This window comes from Pseudophryne corroboree, chromosome 11 (genome assembly GCF_028390025.1).
Source record: "Pseudophryne corroboree isolate aPseCor3 chromosome 11, aPseCor3.hap2, whole genome shotgun sequence".
NCBI lineage: Eukaryota > Metazoa > Chordata > Amphibia > Anura > Myobatrachidae > Pseudophryne > Pseudophryne corroboree.
Genome location: NC_086454.1, coordinates 103778169 through 103799411, shown reverse-complemented (window position 1 = coordinate 103799411; position 21243 = coordinate 103778169). Strand labels below are relative to the sequence as shown.

Sequence of the window (21243 nt, the reverse complement as noted above, 5' to 3'; positions counted from 1 at the left end):
AAAATATATCATAATGTCCCCTCACATACCTTGTGGTGAGATAACTTGTACAAAAATTCGGAAACCAAGGTACTGAAGGGTCACTTAGAAAGGAAACCTAATAAATTCATATTTAGGGCAAATTAGTGAATGGTCATTATCAGATATTTAATTAGTCAATGATATCAGTTTTGACTTAGGATAATTGATGCATTTTATAATGAAACCGTATTTAAAGAACAACCTCCCTTTTTAGGTATAACATTTATTGGAGGTTTTTAAGACAAAAAAACTCTTGCTGATCACTACTACCATTCTGGCCCATAGAAATTAAATACTCTAATGAGTCCAGCTGTTTCATTGATTGACATAACGAAAGTGCTGATCTTTAAACCCAGACTCTAAAAAGTGCTGGAATGAATTATCAAAGAATAAACTTTTAATTACATACTGTCACAAAATCAAAAGAGATGTGAAAGTGAATATATCCAACCATTGAAAGCACTAAAGTGCAATATTGCAAATATACATGAATAAAATATACATAGTGACATTTACATATTTAAACAGAGCTTTGTTCAGAATGATGCCATATTCCCTCACCTTCTATATATCTGCAGTGGACGCTCAGTACCTGTGCAATGAAGCACCAGACTAAATGTTACCCCTTATAAAGGGAAAGGTGATGATGTCATCACATATCCTATTTTGATTGGTGCACAAATAAAGGCTAATTATAGCCTGATTATTAATGGTATAAACTAACCAACCTATGAATTTTATCCTCTTTTTATTAGGATTGATTCACTATAATAATCCTCACCCTTATATCCACCCAATATAAGTAAAAGTTTAATTGTTATATGACCCACAATGCATTGCAGTGTGAGTCTCATTGAAAGCTGCTTTTGTGAATGAATTACAGTATTAGTAGCCAATCACTGTGTAATAGGGGCGGGTACTTTAGCCTCTGATATTAGAATATCTGTGTATATCTATAAATAAACATATTGTGAGCACTTAAGAGACACTGCTGTGGGGAAAGTGCTTCCCTTCAGCCCCCTCCACCACCTCTGATCGTTAAAACGAACGGTCCAGGACGCTGCACGCGTCCGCTATAGCAGGACCTAATGCGTTCCAGCGCCATCTTTGTTTTGCGTTCCACCAGCCCCGTCCGGCGCTTCCCGTCATCTGACCTGATCACAGGTTATAGGTGGCCAATAAGGAGACTCTCTACCGATTACAGAAGCTAGAATACCGAACGACCGTTCACTAGATAGCCACTTGTACATACTTTAACCCCCGCTTGAATCAATCATTAGTGTCTCATCTGACAATAAATTCCATACCTATGGGGCATACTTATTTCTATTCCATACATTAGAGGAGAAATGAGAGGTCAGAACCCATCATATCCCATATAGTGTACCTATATGAACTATACAGATAGCCTCAGGCCCTATTTAAAAACAGGACTAGGACCCTCGTATAGTTCACAACTCCTATGAGCCCGTTTTGTGGGAAATGCATATCCCACATACGTTTCCCGTATAACGTAAAATTTCATTTGAATTGATTTATACTTCAACGGGACCACTAGTATACCCATCTTCTAAATAGTATTTGATTTAAATGGGTCGTGAATTCTTCCACTACCAGTGTAAAACCTTATAAACAGTCATGTTCAATATATTATTAAATTGTGCTACATATGATCAATTGATGCCCATACACATTCTTATAAGTGAAATCTCGTAGCTACTACACTAACGTGATATCATCTTTACCTCATAAATTAGTGATCTATTATTACAACCCACACCCTTTACAACGCTATATCTGAATTGATACTTTACTGTATATGAATCAACTCGTAAAAACTAATGGTTGATTCAGATTAATTTAAAACTTTAAATATAGAACCTAAGGTTCTGTTATACTATACTATTACCTAATGTGCTATACGTGTTACTTGAATCCATATTAACTCTATACTATCCTCCCTACAGCTTGAAGTGATGTACAGTATACGGACACCCCCAGGGGCAAAACTCTGGGAGGCAGTGGAGTCGGCTGCCGCCGGGCTCCTGCCCTCAAGGGGGCACATCTCCTCCATTGTCTCCAGCTGACTGACCCTGGCGATCATTTGCTGCGAGGAGCTTTCGAGTCAGTGACACAGAAGCTGCCTCCTCATATATACAGAGAGCTGTCTGTGGCTGCAGTTAGGGGGAGCTCCAGAGTGCAGCTCCTGCCAGGCCCTTCCAGTTGAGTTGGCCGAGTGAAGCTCCCTGTTCCTCCGTTGGGCTGTTAGCAGCAGGTAGGCACTGGCAGCACTTGCCTCAAGCTGCACTGTGTGGGGGGGGGGGTGTATTTGGAAGGGGGAGGGGTGCTGGGGGGTCTTTAATAAATGTTGGAAGCACTGTGTTTTATGTGTGCATGTTTAAGTGAGGTGTGTGTGGTGTGTGAGTGAAGGAGGCATGTGTTTTTGTTTGTGTGTGTGTGTTTTTAAGTGAAAGAGGTATGTGTGCATGTAAGGGAGACGTGTGTGTGTGTGTGTGTGTGTGTGTGTGTGTGTGTGTGTGTGTGTGTGTGAGGCATATGTGTTTAAGTAAAAGAGGCATTTGTGTGTGTGTGTAAAAGTGAGAGGCGTGTGTATGTTTAAGTGAAAGAGGCATGTGTGTGTTTAAGTGAAGGAGGCGTGTTGTGTGAGTTTAAGTAAAGGAGGCGTGTGTGTAAGTGAGGAGTGTGTGTGTTTAAGCGAAGGAGGCATGTGTGTTTAAGCGAAGGAGGCATGTGTGTTTAAGCAAAGGAGGCATGTGTGTGTGTGTTTAAGCGAAGGAGGTGTGTGTAAGTAAGAGGCGTGAGTGTAAGTGAGAGGCATGTGTGTGTGTTTAAGTGAAAGAGGCATTTGTGTGTGTGTTTAAGTGAAAAAGGCGCTTGTGTGTTTTTAAGTAAAATAGGTATTTGTGTTTAAGTGAAAGAGACATTTGTGTGTGTGTGTTTTTATGTGAAATAGGCGTTTGTGTGTTTTTAAGTGAAAAAGGCATTTGTGCATTTTTTATATATAGATATATATATCGGCACACCACTGCGCCAAGGCATCTACATTGTGACACGCTGGTGGGTGAGGGAGTACTGTAGGTGTGCTATAAAGGTATGCTGGTGTCTATTTTATTGTGATGACTGACTTGGAGTGCCGTCCACTTTGCTTGTGTATCTATATTACTATTGGGAAAGGCACCTGAGCACGCTGCTACTGTTCACCATGAGTGCCGGATAGCTACATAGGAAGAGGGTGTGTGTGTGTGGGTGTGTATGTATGTAGGGGGGGGCAACAACATTTATCATGCCTCCGGGCGACTGGGGCAAACTTACGCCACTGTACACCCCTATGAACAAAGCTCCATCTTTACAATAGTATAGTCATATAAACATAAATATACATACTGACAATTTATTAAATTACATCCTACTCTTATGGCCTAAAATACCTTCTTAGTTTGAACCGGGGGAAGGTATAAGCTAATAACTGAACCTGTCACTGAGCAAGCATAGTCAATACATCAAAGGAGGGTTTGTCTCCATTAAAGGAAGACTGCCATGTCTATGCTCTCGTTCAATCCATTCGGAATGAGGGTATTGAGGGTATAGATCCAGAAAGATTCCTTCTTAGTTAACTGTTTATCTCTATCACCTCCTCTCTTATCTTCCTGTATATGTTCAATCACTGTAAATGTCAAGCCCTGAACATCTGAATCATGTTTTTCCTGAAAGTGGCGGGGGAGGCTATGATTCTGAACTTTATTTCTAATATTCCGCAGGTGTTCCTGTATCCTTATTTTAAGGCTTCTCTTGGTTTTGCCTATATATGATAACTTGCAACTACATTCGATCTTGTATACCACATAGTTAGTATTGCAGGTAACCACTGACATTAAGCTGTGTGTTTTATTACCCTCATCCTTCCAATGGAAGCCCTTCTTATCTACAAAACGGCAGCAGTTACATTTATTACAAGGAAAAAGGCCCCTTCGCTTTATGAGGGGGTGTCCGTTGGTATTCTCTACATTTTGTTGGATGGTTTGAAGTTGACTGGGTGCCAATAAGTTCTTAAGATTTTTGGATTTTCTAAAGACGATGTTTGGTCTGTTGGGTAGATGTGGTCCCAATACAGGGTCCTTGAGGAGAAGGTGCCAATGTCGGTACATAATGTGCTTGATCTTAACATTTTCTTGATTGTGTTGCGTGATGAAGGGTCTCTCCGACTGACATTTACAAATAGCAAAATGTCAGTCGGAGAGACCCTTCATCACGCAACACAATCAAGAAAATGTTAAGATCAAGCACATTATGTACCGACATTGGCACCTTCTCCTCAAGGACCCTGTATTGGGACCACATCTACCCAACAGACCAAACATCGTCTTTAGAAAATCCAAAAATCTTAAGAACTTATTGGCACCCAGTCAACTTCAAACCATCCAACAAAATGTAGAGAATACCAATGGACACCCCCTCATGAAGCGAAGGGGCCTTTTTCCTTGTAATAAATGTAACTGCTGCCGTTTTGTAGATAAGAAGGGCTTCCATTGGAAGGATGAGGGTAATAAAAAACACAGCTTAATGTCAGTGGTTACCTGCAATACTAACTATGTGGTATACACGATCGAATGTAGTTGCAAGTTATCATATATAGGCAAAACCAAGAGAAGCCTTAAAATAAGGATACAGGAACACCTGCGGAATATTAGAAATAAAGTTCAGAATCATAGCCTCCCCCGCCACTTTCAGGAAAAACATGATTCAGATGTTCAGGGCTTGACATTTACAGTGATTGAACATATACAGGAAGATAAGAGAGGAGGTGATAGAGATAAACAGTTAACTAAGAAGGAATCTTTCTGGATCTATACCCTCAATACCCTCATTCCGAATGGATTGAACGAGAGCATAGACATGGCAGTCTTCCTTTAAGCGAGACAAACCCTCCTTTGATGTATTGACTATGCTTGCTCAGTGACAGGTTCAGTTATTAGCTTATACCTTCCCCCGGTTCAAACTAAGAAGGTATTTTAGGCCATAAGAGTAGGATGTAATTTAATAAATTGTCAGTATGTGTATTTATGTTTATATGACTATACTATTGTAAAGATGGAGCTTTGTTCATAGTGGTGTCCATATACTGTACATCACTTCAAGCTGTAGGGAGGATAGTATAGAGTTAATATGGATTCAAGTAACACGTATAGCACATTAGGTGATAGTATAGTATAACAGAACCTTAGGTTCTATATTTAAAGTTTTAAATTAATCTGAATCAACCATTAGTTTTTACGAGTTGATTCATATACAGTAAAGTATCAATTCATATATAGCGTTGTAAAGGGTGTGGGTTGTAATAATATATCACTAATTTATGAGGTAAAGATGATATCACGTTAGTGTAGTAGCTACGAGATTTCACTTATAAGAATGTGTATGGGCATCAATTGATCATATGTAGCACAATTTAATAATATATTGAACATGACTGTTTATAAGGTTTTACACTGGTAGTGGAAGAATTCACGACCCATTTAAATCAAATACTATTTAGAAGATGGGTATACTAGTGGTCCCGTCGAAGTATAAATCAATTCAAATGAAATTTTAGGTTATACGGGAAACGTATGTGGGATATGCATTTCCCACAAAATGGGCTCATAGGAGTTGTGAACTATACGAGGGTCCTAGTCCTGTTTTTAAATAGGGCCTGAGGCTATCTGTATAGTTCATATAGGTACACTATATGGGATATGATGGGTTCTGACCTCTCATTTCTCCTCTAATGTATGGAATAGAAATAAGTATGCCCCATAGGTATGGAATTTATTGTCAGATGAGACACTAATGATTGATTCAAGCGGGGGTTAAAGTATGTACAAGTGGCTATCTATTGAACGGTCGTTCGGTATTCTAGCTTCTGTAATCGGTAGAGATATTCCTTATTGGCCGCCTATAACCTGTGATCAGGTCAGATGACGGGAAGCGCCGGACGGGGCTGGTGGAACGCAAAACAAAGATGGCGCTGGAATGCATAAGGTCCCGCTATAGCAGACGCGTGCAGCATCCTGGACCGTTCGTTTTAACGATCAGAGGTGGTGGAGGGGGCTGAAGGGAAGCACTTTCCCCACAGCAGTGTCTCTTAAGTGCTCACAATATGTTTATTTATAGATATACACAGATATTCTAATATCAGAGGCTAAAGTACCCGCCCCTATTACACAGTGATTGGCTACTAATACTGTAATTCATTCACAAAAGCAGCTTTCAATGAGACTCACACTGCAGTGCATTGTGGGTCATATAACAATTAAACTTTTACTTATATTGGGTGGATATAAGGGTGAGGATTATTATAGTGAATCAATCCTAATAAAAAGAGGATAAAATTCATAGGTTGGTTAGTTTATACCATTAATAATCAGGCTATAATTAGCCTTTATTTGTGCACCAATCAAAATAGGATATGTGATGACATCATCACCTTTCCCTTTATAAGGGGTAACATTTAGTCTGGTGCTTCATTGCACAGGTACTGAGCGTCCACTGCAGATATATAGAAGGTGAGGGAATATGGCATCATTCTGAACAAAGTAGAGATGAGCGGGTTCGGTTTCTCTGAAACCGAACCCGCACGAACTTCATGTTTTTTTCACGGGTCCGAGCAGACTCGGATCCTCCCGCCTTGCTCGGTTAACCCGAGCGCGCCCGAACGTCATCATGACGCTGTCGGATTCTCGCGAGACTCGGATTCTATATAAGGAGCCGCGCGTCGCCGCCATTTTCACACGTGCATTGAGATTGATAGGGAGAGGACGTGGCTGGCGTCCTCTCCATTAGAAATTAGATTAGAAGAGAGAGAGAGATTGTGCAGAGTCAGACAGAGTTTACCACAGTGACCAGTGCAGTTGTTGTTAGTTAACTTTTATTTATTTTAATATAATATATCCGTTCTCTGCTATATCCGTTCTCTGCCTGAAAAAAAACGATACACAGCAGCAGCCAGTCACACAGTGTGACTCAGTCTGTGTGCACTCAGCTCAGCCCAGTGTGCTGCACATCAATGTATAAAAGGCAAAGCTTATAATAATTGTGGGGGAGACTGGGGAGCACTGCAGGTTGTTATAGCAGGAGCCCCCAGGAGTACATAATATTATATTAATTTAAAATTAAACAGTGCACACTTTTGCTGCAGGAGTGCCACTGCCAGTGTGACTAGTGGTGACCAGTGCCTGACCACCAGTATAGTAGTATATTGTTGTATGTATTGTATACTATCTCTTTATCAACCAGTCTATATTAGCAGCAGACACAGTACAGTGCGGTAGTTCACGGCTGTGGCTACCTCTGTGTCGGCAGTCGGAACTCGGCAGGCAGTCCGTCCATCCATAATTGTATTACAATATATACCACCTAACCGTGGTATTTTTTTTTCTTTCTTTATACCGTCGTCATAGTGTCATACTAGTTGTTACGAGTATACTACTATCTCTTTATCAACCAGTGTACAGTGCGGTAGTTCACGGCTGTGGCTACCTCTGTGTCGGCAGTCGGCAGGCAGTCCGTCCATCCATAATTGTATTATTATTATAATATATACCACCTAACCGTGGTTTTTTTTTCATTCTTTATACCGTCATAGTGTCATACTAGTTGTTACGCGTATACTACTATCTCTTTATCAACCAGTGTACAGTGCGGTAGTTCACGGCTGTGGCTACCTCTGTGTCGGCAGTCGGCAGGCAGTCCGTCCATCCATAATTGTATTATTATTATAATATATACCACCTAACCGTGGTTTTTTTTTCATTCTTTATACCGTCGTCATAGTGTCATACTAGTTGTTACGAGTATACTACTATCTCTTTATCAACCAGTGTACAGTGCGGTAGTTCACGGCTGTGGCTACCTCTGTGTCGGCAGTCGGCAGGCAGTCCGTCCATCCATAATTGTATTATTATTATAATATATACCACCTAACCGTGGTTTTTTTTTCATTCTTTATACCGTCGTCATAGTGTCATACTAGTTGTTACGAGTATACTACTATCTCTTTATCAACCAGTGTACAGTGCGGTAGTTCACGGCTGTGGCTACCTCTGTGTCGGCAGTCGGCAGGCAGTCCGTCCATCCATAATTGTATTATTATTATAATATATACCACCTAACTGTGGTATTTTTTTTTCTTTCTTTATACCGTCGTCATAGTGTCATACTAGTTGTTACGAGTATACTACTATCTCTTTATCAACCAGTGTACAGTGCGGTAGTTCACGGCTGTGGCTACCTCTGTGTCGGCAGTCGGCAGGCAGTCCGTCCATCCATAATTGTATTATTATTATAATATATACCACCTAACCGTGGTTTTTTTATACCACCTAACCGTGGCAGTCCGTCCATAATTGTATACTAGTATCCAATCCATCCATCTCCATTGTTTACCTGAGGTGCCTTTTAGTTCTGCCTATAAAATATGGAGAACAAAAAAGTTGAGGTTCCAAATTAGGGAAAGATCAAGATCCACTTCCACCTCGTGCTGAAGCTGCTGCCACTAGTCATGGCCGAGACGATGAAATGCCAGCAACGTCGTCTGCCAAGGCCGATGCCCAATGTCATAGTACAGAGCATGTCAAATCCAAAACACCAAATATCAGAAAAAAAAGGACTCCAAAACCTAAACTAAAATTGTCGGAGGAGAAGCGTAAACTTGCCAATATGCCATTTACCACACGGAGTGGCAAGGAACGGCTGAGGCCCTGGCCTATGTTCATGGCTAGTGGTTCAGCTTCACATGAGGATGGAAGCACTCAGCCTCTCGCTAGAAAAATGAAACGACTCAAGCTGGCAAAAGCACAGCAAAGAACTGTGCGTTCTTCGAAATCCCAAATCCACAAGGAGAGTCCAATTGTGTCGGTTGCGATGCCTGACCTTCCCAACACTGGATGTGAAGAGCATGCGCCTTCCACCATTTGCACGCCCCCTGCAAGTGCTGGAAGGAGCACCCGCAGTCCAGTTCCTGATAGTGAGATTGAAGATGTCAGTGTTGAAGTCCACCAGGATGAGGAGGATATGGGTGTTGCTGGCGCTGGGGAGGAAATTGACAAGGAGGATTCTGATGGTGAGGTGGTTTGTTTAAGTCAGGCACCCGGGGAGACACCTGTTGTCCGTGGGACGAATATGGCCGTTGACATGCCAGGTGAAAATACCAAAAAAATCAGCTCTTCGGTGTGGAGGTATTTCACCAGAAATGCGGACAACAGGTGTCAAGCCGTGTGTTCCCTTTGTCAAGCTGTAATAAGTAGGGGTAAGGACGTTAACCACCTTGGAACATCCTCCCTTATACGTCACCTGCAGCGCATTCATCATAAGTCAGTGACAAGTTCAAAAACTTTGGGTGACAGCGGAAGCACTCCACTGACCAGTAAATCCCTTCCTCTTGTAACCAAGCTCACGCAAACCACCCCACCAACTCCCTCAGTGTCAATTTCCTCCTTCCCCAGGAATGCCAATAGTCCTGCAGGCCATGTCACTGGCAATTCTGACGATTCCTCTCCTGCCTGGGATTCCTCCGATGCATCCTTGCGTGTAACGCCTACTGCTGCTGGCGCTGCTGTTGTTGCTGCTGGGAGTCGATGGTCATCCCAGAGAGGAAGTCGTAAGACCACTTTTACTACTTCCACCAAGCAATTGACTGTCCAACAGTCATTTGCGAGGAAGATTAAATATCACAGCAGTCATCCTACTGCAAAGCGGATAACTGAGGCCTTGACATCCTGGGTGGTGAGAAACGTGGTTCCGGTATCCATCATTACTGCAGAGCCAACTAAAGACTTGTTGGAGGTACTGTGTCCCCGGTACCAAATACCATCTAGGTTCCATTTCTCTAGGGTTGCGATACCGAAAATGTACACAGACCTCAGAAAAAGAGTCACCAGTGTCCTAAAAAATGCAGCTGTACCCAATGTCCACTTAACCACGGACATGTGGACAAGTGGAGCAGGGCAGGGTCAGGACTATATGACTGTGACAGCCCACTGGGTAGATGTATGGACTCCCGCCGCAAGAACAGCAGCGGCGGCACCAGTAGCAGCATCTCGCAAACGCCAACTCGTTCCTAGGCAGGCTACGCTTTGTATCACCGGTTTCCAGAATACGCACACAGCTGAAAACCTCTTACGGCAACTGAGGAAGATCATCGCGGAATGGCTTACCCCAATTGGACTCTCCTGTGGATTTGTGGCATCGGACAACGCCAGCAATATTGTGCGTGCATTACATCTGGGCAAATTCCAGCACGTCCCATGTTTTGCACATACCTTGAATTTGGTGGTGCAGAATTTTTTAAAAAACGACAGGGGCGTGCAAGAGATGCTGTCGGTGGCCAGAAAAATTGCGGGACACTTTCGGCGTACAGGCAGCACGTACAGAAGACTGGAGCACCACCAAAAACGCCTGAACCTGCCCTGCCATCATCTGAAGCAGGAGGTGGTAACGAGGTGGAATTCAACCCTCTATATGCTTCAGAGGTTGGAGGAGCAGCAAAAGGCCATTCAAGCCTATACAACTGACCACGATATAGGAGGTGGAATGCACCTGTCTCAAGCGCAGTGGAGAATGATTTCAACGTTGTGCAAGGTTCTGCAACCTTTTGAACTTGCCACACGTGAAGTCAGTTCAGACACTGCCAGCCTGAGTCAGGTCATTCCCCTCATCAGGCTTTTGCAGAAGAAGCTGGAGACATTGAAGGAGGAGCTAAGACAGAGCGATTCCGCTAGGCATGTGGGACTTGTGGATGGAGCCCTTAATTCGCTTAACAAGGATTCACGGGTGGTCAATCTGTTGAAATCAGAGCACTACATTTTGGCCACCGTGCTCGATCCTAGATTTAAAACCTACCTTGGATCTCTCTTTCCGGCGCACACAAGTCTGCTGGGTTTCAAAGACCTGCTGGTGAGAAAATTGTCAAGTCAAGCGGAACGCGACCTGTCAACATCTCCTCCTTCACATTCTCCCGCAACTGGGGCTGCGAGGAAAAGGCTCAGAATTCCGAGCCCACCCGCTGGCGGTGATGCAGGGCAGTCTGGAGCGACTGCTGATGCTGACATCTGGTCCGGACTGAAGGACCTGACAACCATTACGGACATGTCGTCTACTGTCACTGCATATGATTCTATCACCATTGATAGAATGGTGGAGGATTATATGAGTGACCGCATCCAAGTAGGCACGTCACACAGTCCGTACTTATACTGGCAGGAAAAAGAGGCAATTTGGAGGCCCTTGCACAAACTGGCTTTATTCTACCTAAGTTGCCCTCCCACAAGTGTGTACTCCGAAAGAGTGTTTAGTGCCGCCGCTCACCTTGTCAGCAATCGGCGTACGAGGTTACATCCAGAAAATGTGGAGAAGATGATGTTCATTAAAATGAATTATAATCAATTCCTCCGCGGAGACATTGACCAGCAGCAATTGCCTCCACAAAGTACACAGGGAGCTGACATGGTGGATTCCAGTGGGGACGAATTGATAATCTGTGAGGAGGGGGATGTACACGGTGATATATCGGAGGATGATGATGAGGTGGACATCTTGCCTCTGTAGAGCCAGTTTGTGCAAGGAGAGATTAATTGCTTCTTTTTTGGTGGGGGTCCAAACCAACCCGTCATTTCAGTCACAGTCGTGTGGCAGACCCTGTCACTGAAATGATGGGTTGGTTAAAGTGTGCATGTCCTGTTTTGTTTATACAACATAAGGGTGGGTGGGAAGGGCCCAAGGACAATTCCATCTTGCACCTCTTTTTTCTTTTATTTTTCTTTGCGTCATGTGCTGTTTGGGGAGGGTTTTTTGGAAGGGACATCCTGCGTGACACTGCAGTGCCACTCCTAGATGGGCCCGGTGTTTGTGTCGGCCACTAGGGTCGCTTATCTTTCTCACACAGCTACCTCATTGCGCCTCTTTTTTTCTTTGCGTCATGTGCTGTTTGGGGAGGGTTTTTTGGAAGGGACATCCTGCGTGACACTGCAGTGCCACTCCTAGATGGGCCCGGTGTTTGTGTCGGCCACTAGGGTCGCTTATCTTTCTCACACAGTCAGCTACCTCATTGCGCCTCTTTTTTTCTTTGCGTCATGTGCTGTTTGGGGAGGGTTTTTTGGAAGGGACATCCTGCGTGACACTGCAGTGCCACTCCTAGATGGGCCCGGTGTTTGTGTCGGCCACTAGGGTCGCTAATCTTACTCACACAGCTACCTCATTGCGCCTCTTTTTTTCTTTGCGTCATGTGCTGTTTGGGGAGGGTTTTTTGGAAGGGACATCCTGCGTGACACTGCAGTGCCACTCCTAGATGGGCCCGGTGTTTGTGTCGGCCACTAGGGTCGCTTATCTTTCTCACACAGTCAGCTACCTCATTGCGCCTCTTTTTTTCTTTGCGTCATGTGCTGTTTGGGGAGGGTTTTTTGGAAGGGACATCCTGCGTGACACTGCAGTGCCACTCCTAGATGGGCCCGGTGTTTGTGTCGGCCACTAGGGTCGCTAATCTTACTCACACAGCTACCTCATTGCGCCTCTTTTTTTCTTTGCGTCATGTGCTGTTTGGGGAGGGTTTTTTGGAAGGGACATCCTGCGTGACACTGCAGTGCCACTCCTAGATGGGCCCGGTGTTTGTGTCGGCCACTAGGGTCGCTTATCTTACTCACACAGCGACCTCGGTGCAAATTTTAGGACTAAAAATAATATTGTGAGGTGTGATGTGTTCAGAATAGGCTGAAAATGAGTGTAAATTATGTTTTTTGAGGTTAATAATACTTTGGGATCAAAATTACCCCCAAATTCTATGATTTAAGCTGTTTTTTAGGGTTTTTTGAAAAAAACACCCGAATCCAAAACACACCCGAATCCGACAAAAAAAATTCGGTGAGGTTTTGCCAAAACGCGGTCGAACCCAAAACACGGCCGCGGAACCGAACCCAAAACCAAAACACAAAACCCGAAAAATTTCCGGCGCTCATCTCTAGAACAAAGCTCTGTTTAAATATGTAAATGTCACTATGTATATTTTATTCATGTATATTTGCAATATTGCACTTTAGTGCTTTCAATGGTTGGATATATTCACTTTCACATCTCTTTTGATTTTGTGACAGTATGTAATTAAAAGTTTATTCTTTGATAATTCATTCCAGCACTTTTTAGAGTCTGGGTTTAAAGATCAGCACTTTCGTTATGTCAATCAATAAAACAGCTGGACTCATTAGAGTATTTAATTGCTATGGGCCAGAATGGTAGTAGTGATCAGCAATAGAGTTTTTTGTCTTAAAAACCTCCAATAAATGTTATACCTAAAAAGGGAGGTTGTTCTTTAAATACGGTTTCATTATAAAATGCATCAATTATCCTAAGTCAAAACTGATATCATTGACTAATTAAATATCTGATAATGACCATTCACTAATTTGCCCTAAATATGAATTTATTAGGTTTCCTTTCTAAGTGACCCTTCAGTACCTTGGTTTCCGAATTTTTGTACAAGTTATCTCACCACAAGGTATGTGAGGGGACATTATGATATATTTTTATTACATATATAATATGAACACTCAGTATATATGATGAGGTCAATATTTTTCCAATTAGGCCACACTGATTGTTCATCAGAAAGCCTCGGTGTTATATTGAAGTTTCCATCATGCATGTATGAACAAGTTTTGTCGCATTATACTGTTTGTATAAACTACTGTACTTCTCAGCTGCTTGAGGTAGGACCCAAGATTCAATTGTAATTTTCTTCCTTTTCATTCTGTCTGCTCTGATATATCCTTGTTCTATTATAATGATATGTTCCTCATATATTTTGATTGAATGTATTATGCATTTTTATTAAGGAACAATTATTTTTATTTCTGATAAGATTTTTTACAATTTTAGAGATACCCCTGATGAAGTATTTTGTATAAGACGAAACGCGTTGGGTTGTCTGTGTTGTGAAGCTATCTCCGAACCAACTATAAGGAGAAGGAGGAGATTGTTGTGATCCTTCAACATTTGTATTTAGCGCTAAGAGTCATACATCTTAAAGTGTGGAATAATATATCTCCTGTGTATTAATTTGAATATGTTTTTAATAAATGTTTTATGATGGAACATGTTGTTATTAATTAAAAAAAAAAGTATTAACCAATTAGGGGTTGGAATAGTGGGAGTTGATGCGACCCCCTGGCGCCAATTCTTCTATTGTTGTATATTCCTTATTTCCAGTCCCTTCTAACAGGGGACTTAGTTGAATCAGGCTGCCTATACCAAATAGTTTACATACGTATTTATTCAGGGTGACAGGTTTTACAAATTAGCGCAAAGGGAGAGTATTTGTTTTTATATATATATATATATATATACATATACACATAGCATATTAAACATGCATATATATATATATATATATACAGTACACGTGTGTGTGTATATATATATATATATATATATATAAAGGAGAATAACGAGGCGGCACTCAGAGTCTTGCAGAAAAATCAAACGTGTATTTAGTGTGTCAACGTTTCGGGGACCACCTCCCCTTCGTCAGGATAACAATAACAGTGTACATTTCAAACTTATATAGTGATGAACTTACCCCCCTTGCATGATTCCCCACACTCTCGTCCTCCCCTGGCCACGCCACTCGGGTTTCCGTTCGGCGTCACCACGCGCTTCAGCGGCACCGGAAGTGACGTCGCGGCTCCCTCCTGTGTGGCCATGGAGACGCTGAAAACAAAACAAAAGATATAGAAACACGTGTATGTTTGGAAGACTGCTGCATCAACTGCTTTGCAGATAGACATGTGCATAGTAGTGCTAACAAAAACCGACAACCTTGTTGTCGATGCATGGAAAAGATATTAAAAAAGTTTTTTTTTTAAAAACAAAAAAATTTCTTTTCTTAAAAAATGTGCGTTGCATAGATACACATGATGCTGCCACTATTCATCCACATACGTTTTTCAGTGTAACATATTAGATCAAATAAGCCTAATCATCAGTATATAAAGTGCGTGCAAGTGCTATGTTAAATGACTAATGCGGCTGTGTCTCATCTAGGTCAATATAGGTGAGCTGTCCATGGAACTTATGAACCTGCTATACTTTCAATCACATGAACTGACTCCATTTTTGCTCCCCTTTTACATCTGCTCTACTGCCAAGTCAACAAAAAGGTGTTGGAGCAGACCATGTATGTCACAAAGAGTTCTCCCTGATTATAGAAAATTAATGAGACCTAGGCTATCATTAAGCCCGCCCGGTTTGAGGGTATTGAGCCTATGTATCCACATAGACTCAAGTTGAAGAAGTTTTTTGCCCCTGTTGCCCCCCCGAGGGGACTCAGGGACGTGATCTATGATACGGTGTTTAAACGTGGCCATGCTGTGTCTATGTTCTACAAAGTGTTTGGCTACTGGCTGTTCGCCACTACCAGTTGCCAGCGCATTCCTAATAGCAAGTCGATGTTGGGCCATCCTCACCTTAAATTGGCATTCGGTCTTTCCAATGTAATAACGTCCACATGGACATATGATGGCATACACCACGAATTTGGAAGTGCAGGTGAGGGGCCATCTGATGTTAAATTTTTTCCCGGAGAAGGGATGCGCAATGCCATCACCAGGTGACATATGGGTGCATGTCGTGCACCCAGTGCACTTAAAGCAGCCATTTCTTCGGGTCAAAAAATGCCTGGGAGGGGGTGTCTTCAACCTGGCCATATCGGTCTTCACTACCATGTCTCTGATATTACGGCCTCTGGTATAACTGGGCATAACCCTCATATCACGAAATGTTTTTAAATCAGGGTCTGTGGACACTATTGGCCAAAGATGGCGCAGCTTTTTAGCGTTTTGTTCGCTATTCACATTAAATTCTTGGACCCACGGGATGATTCTAGACATGTCCCGTGTCTGGGTGGCCTTTAGTAACTCCTCCCTATTTTTGGCTGCCGCCTTTAGTCTAGCCGTGCGGAGGAGGTCTCGAGGATAGCCTCTTTTGACAAACCTCTTTTCCATTTCTTCCAGCTGTGCGTCTCTCGCTATGGTGTCGCTGTTCACCCTGCATACCCGCAGGAATTGAGAAAATGGCAGACCCTGTACCGTGGATCTAGGGTGGAAACTGTCAAACCTCAGGATTGTATTGCGATCTGATGGTTTTTTGTAAAGACTCGTCTCTACCATCCCTGCTCTGAGGTTTCATTGAATATCTAAAAAACAGATCTCAGTACTACTGAAATTCATGGTTAGTTTCACGGGGCTGTCTGTGGAATTGTGCGCCGTCACAAGATCAACCAGATCTTGCGCGTCTCCTCTCCAAAACAGTAATAGGTCATCTATATACCTATAATAGACAAACAATCTCTGGGCTGTTCGAGGATCAGAGAAGAATAGCACCCGCTCCACCTCCCACATATATGCATTGGCGAACAAGGGTGCCACGGCCGACCCCATGGCACACCCCGTTCGCTGTCTGTAGAAGACACCATCAAACATGAAAAAGTTGTGTGATAAGGTGAACCGTAGTAGTGCAATGAAAAAAATCTACATCTGGACCTGTGTATGCCCTGTTACCCACGATCAACTGTCTCACAGCCTGTAAACCCTGCTCGTGCGGAATGCACGTGTACAGGCTTGTGACATCTATAGAGGCTAGAATGACATCATCTGGTACCTGATTTATCTGTAACAACCTCTGTAATAACATACTTGAATCTTTCAGGTGAGAGAACGTGCCTTGTATGCAGGGCTGTAAATATGCATCAAGGTATATTGCTAAAGGCTCACACAGAGAACCCCGGGCCGAGATGATAGGTCTCCCCGGGGGTCTCTGTGCGTCCTTATCATCCCGTGGGTCCAAGAAGTTAATGTGAATAGCGAACAAAACGCTAAAAAGCTGCGCCATCTTTGGCCAATAGTGTCCACAGACCCTGATTTAAAAACATTTCGTGATATGAGGGTTATGCCCAATTATACCAGAGGCCGTAATATCAGAGACATGGTAGTGAAGACCGATATGGCCAGGTTGAAGACACCCCCTCCCAGGCATTTTTTGACCCGAAGAAATGGCTGCTTTAAGTGCACTGGGTGCACGACATGCACCCATATGTCACCTGGTGATGGCATTGCGCATCCCTTCTCCGGGAAAAAATTTAACATCAGATGGCCCCTCACCTGCACTTCCAAATTCGTGGTGTATGCCATCATATGTCCATGTGGACGTTATTACATTGGAAAGACCGAATGCCAATTTAAGGTGAGGATGGCCCAACATCGACTTGCTATTAGGAATGCGCTGGCAACTGGTAGTGGCGAACAGCCAGTAGCCAAACACTTTGTAGAACATAGACACAGCATGGCCACTTTTAAACACCGTATCATAGATCACGTCCCTGAGTCCCCTCGGGGGGGCAACAGGGGCAAAAAACTTCTTCAACTTGAGGCTATGTGGATACATAGGCTCAATACCCTCAAACCGGGCGGGCTTAATGATAGCCTAGGTCTCATTAATTTTCTATAATCAGGGAGAACTCTTTGTGACATACATGGTCTGCTCCAACACCTTTTTGTTGACTTGGCAGTAGAGCAGATGTGAAAGGGGAGCAAAAATGGAGTCAGTTCATGTGATTGAAAGTATAGCAGGTTCATAAGTTCCATGGACAGCTCACCTATATTGACCTAGATGAGACACAGCCGCATTAGTCATTTAACATAGCACTTGCACGCACTTTATATACTGATGATTAGGCTTATTTGATCTAATATGTTACACTGAAAAACGTATGTGGATGAATAGTGGCAGCATCATGTATATCTATGCAACGCACATTTTTTAAGAAAAGAAAATTTTTTGTTTTTTGAAAAAAAACTTTTTTAATATCTTTTCCATGCATTGACAACAAGGTTGTCGGTTTTTGTTAGCACTATTATGCACATGTCTAACTGCAAAGCAGTTGATGCAGCAGTCTTCCAAACATACACGTGTTTCTATATCTTTTGTTTTGTTTTCAGCGTCTCCATGGCCACACAGGAGGGAGCCGCGACGTCACTTCCGGTGCCGCTGAAGCGCGTGGTGACGCCGAACGGAAACCCGAGTGGCGTGGCCAGGGGAGGACGAGAGTGTGGGGAATCATGCAAGGGGGGTAAGTTCATCACTATATAAGTTTGAAATGTACACTGTTATTGTTATCCTGACGAAGGGGAGGTGGTCCCCGAAACGTTGACACACTAAATACACGTTTGATTTTTCTGCAAGACTCTAAGTGCCGCCTCGTTATTCTCCTTTGTGCATTGGGGTGACCCCCCGGAGGAAGGCACCGCAGCAAGTAGGTCCGTAGGGACGTCTGGAGTGCCGGAGTCAAGTGTTGGTTATATATATATACAGGTTGAGTCTCCCTTATCCAAAATGCTTGGGACCAGAGGTATTTTGGATATCGGATATTTCCGTATTTTGGAATAATTGCATACCACAATGAGATGATATGGTGATGGGACCTAAAGCTAAGCACAGGATGCATTTATGTTACATATACACCTTATACACACAGCCTGAAGGTAATTTTAGCCAATATTTTGTATAACTTTGTGCATTAAACAAAGTGTGTGTACATTCACACAATTCTTTTATGTTTCATATACACCTTATACACAAAGCCTGAAGGTCATTTAATACAATATTTTTAATAACTTTGTGTATTAAACAAAGTTTGTGTATATTGAGCCATCAAAAAACAAAGGTTTCACTATCTCATTCTCACTCAAAAAAGTCTGTATTTCGGAATATTCCGTATTTCGGAATATTTGGATATGGGATACTCAACCTGTATATATATATATATATATATATATATATATATATATATATATATATATATATATATATATATATACACACACATGTATATACTGGTTGAGTATCCTATATCCAAATATTCCGAATTACAGACTTTTTTGAGTGAGACTGAGATAGTGAAAACTTTGTTTTTTGATGGCTCAATGTACACAAACTTTGTTTAATACTCAAAGTTATTAAAAAATATTGTATTAAATGACCTTCAGGCTGTGTGCATAAGGTGTGTATATGAAACATAAATGAATTGTGTGAATGTACACACACTTTGTTTAATGCAGAAAGTTATAAAAATATTGGCTAAAATTACCTTCAGGCTGGGTGTATAAGGTGTATATGTAACATAAATGCATTCTGTGCTTAGATTTAGGTTCCATCACCATAATATCTCATTATGGTATGCAATTATTCCAAAATACAGAAAAATCCGATATCCAAAATTCCTCTGGTCCCAAGCATTTTGGATAAGGGATACTCCGCCTGTATATCATATGTGTGTGTGTGTGTTTATATGTATGTGTAATTAAAATAAAGTAAACTTTTATTACGCACTTACAAGTGCCAACAGGAAGACAGCAGGCTGCAGAGGACACTAGAAAGCCATTAATAATACTCGGCTCGAAAAATGCAGCAAAAAAAGACATAAAAAAAAGAAAGAAATTTCGGGGTAGAGGGGGGGGGGGGGGGTTCTGGGTGCTCGGAAACCCCCCCCCCCCCCTGCATGTGCCACTGAATATTTACCCTACACAGAAACAAAATAACCAACCCAAATCTAACTCACTCCGCACATGTTATATTTGCCCCAACTGCAGTGCATATAGCTTTGCCCGTTGGACAACAATTTTGCTGCAGCGATAAGGTCTGCATTAGGCTCTTGATTTGTTCCTCAGCCTCAGTGTTATTTCAGAGATGGATGATACGTGTGTTTGGGAAGTGACATTACTACTACTAGTGAGAAAATGGTGCATGGGAGGCTGTACTTAATGTCTGTTGACCACTCATGTGCAGTAGGGTGACCAGCCCCCACAGCATGAAATACATAGATTACATTACTTTTGCGCATCACACAGATGGGCTCCTTTGGCATCTCCTAGCTGTACCTGCAGGTGTGCTTTCACACATCCCAGTGGTACATAATTTCTAAGTGATAAGAAATTATAATTATCAAGTCTAAAACCTGATAATTAACCACTTAACCGGCATGGTCAGATCACATGTGACTGTGCCGGCCCACTGTCTCCCTGAGTTTTTGACGAGGAGATCCGTTCTGCAGATGTGCATAATATAATATTGAAATAGTTTTTAAAAAAATATGTTTTAAACTATATTAAATAAAATGTAAACAACCCCCCCCCCCCCCAATCTTATAAACTGTTTTGAAGGGAAAAATCGTCAGTTAAATGATTTTAATAAATAGACCTCAAAATGCGTGTACATGTGATAGGGAATATGGATTGTAAGCTCCACTGGGGCAGGGACTGATGTGAATGACCGAATATTCTCTGTAAAGCGCTGCGGAATTTGTGTGCGCTATATAAATAACTGGTAATAAATAATAAATAAAATGAGGGACTGTTACCTTTCAATAAAAATAGTTATTTTGTCTGTGTTTTAACATTAGGATTATTCTAATCCAGCATGGTCTATCACTAGAGATGAGCGGGTTCGGTTTCTCTGAATCCGAACCCGCCCGAACTTCATGTTTTTTTTCACGGGTCCGAGCGACTCGGATCTTCCCGCCTTGCTCGGTTAACCCGAGCGCGCCCGAACGTCATCATGACGCTGTCGGATTCTCGCGAGGCTCGGATTCTATCGCGAGACTCGGATTCTATATAAGGAGCCGCGCGTCGCCGCCATTTTCACACGTGCATTGAGATTGATAGGGAGAGGACGTGGCTGGCGTCCTCTCCATTTAGATTATAAGAGAGAGAGATTTACTGGAGCTTAGGACTAGGAGGAGTACTGTAGAAGTGTAGAGAGTGCAGAGAGTTTACTAGTGAGTGACCACCAGACAGTGCAGTTTATTTAATATATCCGTTCTCTGCCTGAAAAAAGCGATACACACAGTGACTCAGTCACATACCATATCTGTGTGCACTGCTCAGGCTCAGCCCAGTGTGCTGCATCATCTATATTATATATCTGTCTGACTGCTCAGCTCACACAGCTTATAATTGTGGGGGAGACTGGGGAGCACTGCAGTGCCAGTTATAGGTTATAGCAGGAGCCAGGAGTACATAATATTATGTAGTGAGTGACCACCAGACAGTGCAGTTTATTTAATATATCCGTTCTCTGCCTGAAAAAAGCGATACACACAGTGACTCAGTCACATACCATATCTGTGTG

The 21243-nt window shown here is 42.4% G+C and overlaps 2 long non-coding RNA genes across 3 annotated transcripts in view; one reads left to right on the top strand and one right to left on the bottom strand.

Moving 5' to 3' along the window:
* LOC134968998 (uncharacterized) overlaps positions 1-637 on the bottom strand; it is a 131102-nt gene extending 130465 nt beyond the window's left edge. For both annotated transcript variants that reach the window (XR_010189364.1, XR_010189363.1), the window contains exons 1-2: positions 583-637; positions 30-97 (exon numbers count right to left, since the gene is read on the bottom strand). This is a non-coding gene — a long non-coding RNA (uncharacterized LOC134968998). The remainder of the gene's footprint in view (positions 1-29; positions 98-582) is intronic.
* Positions 1-14157, top strand: part of LOC134968999 (uncharacterized) — an 86950-nt gene extending 72793 nt beyond the window's left edge. The window contains exons 2-4 of the long non-coding RNA XR_010189365.1: positions 13494-13561; positions 13651-13772; positions 13942-14157. This is a non-coding gene — a long non-coding RNA (uncharacterized LOC134968999). The remainder of the gene's footprint in view (positions 1-13493; positions 13562-13650; positions 13773-13941) is intronic.
* Positions 14158-21243: the final 7086 nt, after the last annotated feature.